Source organism: Apium graveolens, chromosome 6 (genome assembly GCF_009905375.1).
Source record: "Apium graveolens cultivar Ventura chromosome 6, ASM990537v1, whole genome shotgun sequence".
NCBI lineage: Eukaryota > Viridiplantae > Streptophyta > Magnoliopsida > Apiales > Apiaceae > Apium > Apium graveolens.
The window spans coordinates 48,831,186-48,836,925 of NC_133652.1; the positions used below are offsets into that span (position 1 = coordinate 48,831,186).

Genomic DNA, 5,740 nt, shown 5'->3' on the forward strand with positions numbered 1-5,740 from the left:
AGTTTTAAAAGAAAGTGAAAATTTATTTGTGGAATTTGGATTTCTTGTTTCTAGAACTGTAACCTTAAAAGATCTTGGATTAGTTGGGATCATAGATGCTAAATATCTTCCGCTGACATTTGTTTATTGATTAAACAGGTTGATTTGGATTGAGGTTTTATAGTGACGACCAAATCCTCTGATCCCGGATTTGGGGGCGTTACAATACTACTCCAGGGGCGTCGGATCTATATTTCAAGGGCTCAGATCTAAGGAATTTTTTTTAGCCTTCCGCGGATATTTTCCGGGGAAGGACATTTCTCCTTTCCGCTTTTCTCCTTTTCCGCGGATATTATTAGCGGAAAGGAGAAATGCCCTTCCACGGAAAATATCTGCGGAAGGCTAAAAAAAATTCCTTAGATTTGGGCCCTTGAAATAATGATCTAAAGGTTCTGGAGCAGTGTGTTAGATATGGCTTATATAACACACGATTGCTAGGGATTAGAACCAAATTGTATAATAGTAATATAGCATCATCTTGATTCAGGAGAGTTCTTAACTTTTTTTAGGGCATGAGAGTAAATTGTAATAGCAATACAGCATCATCATATTGTAAATTGTTTTAGCAATATAGCAATATATTTTTATAAAAATATTATAATATAACCGGACATATATCTGGGAACTAATCGAAAAAATGTCCCAAATGTCAGTATTTTGTGAAAAATGGTTCTCAATGTCAATTTGTGAAAAGATAACCCTAAATATCACTCCAAAACAGAGTCTCATCTGCAATTTTTGTTATTTGTAAATAACGCAGTTGCTTACACCGTTTTCACTATTTTATAAAGAAAACAAAAACGCAACTTCAATTAGAGTTTTTCCAATGAAAAACAATATACGAAATGTTGTTTTGATGGTAAACGGGTGCCTTTTTTTTAAATTTTTTGTTTACTTAAAATGCTCAATAATGTTATGTTACCGAGCTTAACACGCTATTTTTAAGAGGTGTTTTATTCGTATTTTATTTACATTTATAAATCTTTTAAAATCAAATTGAGAATTAGTGAAGCCTAACATATTAAAAAGTGTGCCCTAATTTTACAATTTTTAATATTTTAGGGTTCACCGATCCTTTTTTAGGTTTTAAAAATATTGAAAAAGAAATTAATAAAATGTACGCTGATTTAGGATTAAGATTCAGGGTTTAGGGCATTTAGACCCTAAACCCTAGAGCCTAGCCCTGAACCCTAGTAACCAAACTTTAATTATTAATATTTTTTAATATTTTAGGATTCACCAATTCTCAATTTGGGTTTTTAAAAATATTAAAATATTTATGAATACGAATAAAATATGAACAAAACACCCTTTAGAATAACGTTTAAGCTTGAAAATACAAAATTATCTAACATATTGGATAAAAATAATAATAATAAATATTAAAACGCAACTACAAGCAGCGTTAACCTTAATAACAAAACATTGAGTTGTGTTTTTCCCCCATAAACATGATTGGAAGTTACGTTTTTAGTATAAAAAAGTTTAAACGGAAGACGCAACTCGGTTTTTGTTTAAAAAAGAAAAACAGAAACCGAGATTCCACTTTCAAGTAACATTTGAGGCCATATTTTCCCAAAGTGACATTCAAGGTCATTCTCTCTAAAATAGTGACATTTAAGGCCAACAACTAACTAATCTAATTTATGTGATAATCAAAATATACATAGTTTCTTTTTAACGATTACATTGGTTTTGTATAGATTCCGACATGTGCTTAGTCCAAAAAAATGACTCAAGGTCCCGATTATGACTCTTTTCTTGTCTCTTCTTTGGCCTAAAGTGGACCTAGTTGGATAATTCAAGTGCTTAATAAGAGTTTATCTCATTTGTAAGGTTATAAGTCATATTTGTCAAAAAACAAACAATCAAGTGTGTTACTAAACTTAAAAAGATTGCAGCCAACTCATAAAAAAGTAGTTAAAAGTTGCAAATAGGTAACTGCCGCTTAGGATTTTAAATCAGCCGATACACTCACGAACAGTTTGGCGTACCGTTCGAAAAAAGATTGTCTCGAGTTCGGTTCGATTTATAAACGGGTCGAAGATGAACGCAACTTTAACGTCTTGTTTTTAAATAAGCTGAACTTGAATACAATATAGTTCAACTTGAAAGTTAACAAGTCCGACTTAAATATTCGTGAATAATATTCATGAACATACTCATTAATATATCTCGTGAATAAGTAAATGAGCTAATAATTACATATTCTTGTAATCAACACAAGCTTATGACAAAATATTTAATGAATAATTATGTATATTTTTTAGTACAATTTTTTTAAATTTATTTAGTCCATTTATTTATTTATTTATTTATCATTTATTTATATATTTACAGGATTTAAATCACAACATATGCTAGATGATAATAATGTAACTATTTTATTTTAACTTGTGTTCATGTATTCGATTAGTGTGTCAATATCATTATTTTAAATAGAAATAACGTAATTTAATCAAATGTAAATGCTAAAGACTCAAATTTATTAATTTGGTTGTAAGGCTTTTAAAAATTTTGTTTGATATTTTTTACTTATTTTTTATATAAAAAAGTGAAACTCATACAAAAATTTAGTATTCGTGAGAACGGGTTTATAAATTTGCGATCAAAAGTTCGTGAACAATATTCATGAGTTATTTGTTGAATGATAGTTCGTGAGCTGTTCGTGAATATATTCTCGAATAGCCCTTTTTAATCATGAACAATATTCATGATTTGTTTGTTGAAAATAGTTCGTGAGCTTTTCGTGAACATATTCGTAAATAACCTTTTTTAATGTAAACAAACAAAAATTTTGACTCGATAAAATTTCGAGCTCGAAATTAAGTTCGGCATATTTTAACGAGCCATTACACGAACATTAAAAAGTTCAGATCGGCTTGACTCATTTACAGCCCTATCACTGTTAGGTATTTTAATAGAACTGACGGAAAGATGAAATGGCACGTTGATTTGTACAAAAATTTTCATGTTATCTTGCTGGCCTGTTATAACAGTTACATTAAAACGTAACACACTCACTACATCCGACCAAGCACCATAAATACACACATACACCATATATATATATGTATATTCATAAAAAATAGGGATTCAAACACATAATTAGGGATCCAGAGAATTAGGGATTTGAGTTCTTCAAACTCTTCTACCGGAAATATCTTCAACAGGGAGTGAAATATAAGTTTGGGATTGTAGCTGCATGTTGGGAAGTTTGGAAAAGTGAAATTAAAAATGAAAGCTAGCATAAAACGAGATGAAATTTTGAGTTTGCGTGATGAATGAAATCTTACCGATAAGGAGATTGGAATGTTAAAGGAGTTGGCTTTTACATAACTGAAGAACACATACTTCATTGAAGTGATTTCAAAGAAGGAGAAATAGTTAGGAAGAATGAAAATAGGTCGGGTTGGAGCAATTATGTTATTGGGCAGGGTCGTGGGTTATTAATTAATTAGGTTAATCCTTTCTAACCGAGGGACAAAGAAGGCCTTGTCCAAGGGCAATCTCAACGAAGACAAGCCCTTCATCCCTAACATTAAATTTTACACTTAAATTTGTTCCAAGTACATCTTTTAACCGATGGAATGAAGAAGGACTCATCTACGGGCAATCCCGGAGAAGACGATCCCATTGTTCCTTCGAACAAAGAAGACTAGAAAACCTTTCTTTAGTCTTAACGGCCCAAGGTTTCACTTCAGGCTAACTCTTTGAACCCTTAACACTCGAGGCCTAGGTGTGAATGTTACACAAAGCTGCTAAGGCAAAAATAAAGTTGAAGATGTGGTAAAACTATGCAAAACTGTTAAGGTAAAAAGTCAAAGATACAGTGCCAAAACATAAGGCAAAAATAAAATATGTTGATGATCGAAAGATGCATTTAAATTAAAACTTTTCCCGAAGGCAATTTAGAGTGTAAAGCCCGAAGGCTTAAGTATCAACTATAAATAAAATAAAATTACAAGTCCAACTCAGGACTGAACATTTTCATTAAAGCTCCCCGTCTTCTCCCGAAGAGATTCCGGGACCCTCCATAGCAACTCGGCCTATCAGATCCTCGAGGTTGTCGTCCAACAGCTGCTTATAATCCTAGCCAAGGCCATGAGCCTTTTCCAGGACATAGTCAGTGCCAAACTGAAAACAGCGCTCTTCGGTACGATCCAACTGCTTCTTCATCTTCCGAAGCTCTTTACGAGACTTCTTCAGCTGGTCGTTCCGATGGCCTATCCGCATGTTCGCCCGTGCCAGGTCCCTCTCCAACCGCTGCCTATCATCCGGAAGGAAAGTTACCTGGCCGATCAAGTTATCATTCTGCAGCTGAACTCTCTTGAGCTCTTCCTCGGCTGTAATGGCTCTTCACTCAAGCTCCTGAACTTCTGTCATGCGTCCCTGCATGTTCCGAACCTTGTCTGCAACAGCAGCAACCCAAAGAGTAACCTGCCCAAAAAAATATACAAGGAAAAAGTCAGTTAAATCCGAATGATGTAAAAAGAACAGGAAAGACTAAAAGTATATAAAACTTATGAGGTACAAGAAGGACATCAACTCCATACAGGCTTCGACCGGAGTTGCCGCCGTATAGAGTGAGCGATCGGCCAGAAGTTGGATCCCATGGAAAAGATCCGAAGTCACCTCCTTCATAGCCTCCATAGCTTCCTTCTTGCCTGACACTTTAATATCTCTTGGAAGCGTACGAGGTTGATGATTCAGTAATGCATTAGTAATCTGCCCAATCTGATTCTCCAGGGTCTTGATAAAAACAGTTTGGCTCTTTCATATGATCCTCAACTCCTCCAATTCATATTTTTCATTAGCTTGCAGTAACTGCTGAAGTTAAAGTTGTTGCCTAAGGGCATATTGCGGTTGTTGAAAACCAGGAGGGTTAAACTGCTTTGCTGTGTATGGATGATAAGGTTGTTGCACTGCATTAGGATTATTGCTTCAGCTGAAGTTAGGATGATTGCAGTTATTTGGATGATAAGTGGCTGGAGCTTGCTGTTGTGATCTCTGAAAGTTGCTCATAAATTGTGCTGATTCACTAGAAATAGCACACTGCTCAGTTTCATGCACCCCCGCATAAAGTTCACAAACACTAGTGATTTGATTAACTCCATAATTAGCCAAAGAGTCCACTTTTATCGTCAAAGCTTGAAGTTGAGCATCTATAGAAGTAGCTGTATCTACTTCCAGAATCCTGGCTACCTTGTCTTGCAACATTCTTTGCGTAAGATTCTGGTATTCATTAGCTTCCATGAGCTCAATCAACTCATAAGCTTCATTATAGCTTTTTGCCCATAAGGCTCCACTAGAAGCTGCATCGAGCATAGGTCTATACTATACGCCCAAACCATTGTAGAAACAGTTTATAATAGTCTAATCAGGCATGCCATGGTGTGGGCACTTCCTTAGCATTTCCTTATATCGATCCCAAGCCTCACATAGAGATTCTCCAGTTTGTTGTGCAAACTGAGTAAGAGCATTCCTGATTGCAGCAGTCTTCGCCATTGGAAAGAGTTTAGTGAGAAACTTTTGAGCAAGATCCTCCCATTTGGTGATAGACCCTGGTGGTAAAGAATGTAACCAGCACTTTACTTTATCTTTCAGAGAGAATGGGAAGAGTCGCAGCTTGATAGCATCTTCAGTCACCCCATTGAAATTGAAAGTGTCATAGATCTCGATGAAATCCCTGATGTGCATG

The 5,740-nt window shown here is 35.0% G+C and overlaps 1 non-coding gene across 1 annotated transcript; it reads left to right on the forward strand.

The window, feature by feature from the left end:
• The first annotated feature begins 5,425 nt into the window (after nucleotides 1-5,425).
• On the forward strand, nucleotides 5,426-5,532 carry LOC141670020 (small nucleolar RNA R71). The gene has a single exon (XR_012554271.1). It is a non-coding gene; the product is annotated as a small nucleolar RNA R71 (small nucleolar RNA).
• Nucleotides 5,533-5,740: the final 208 nt, after the last annotated feature.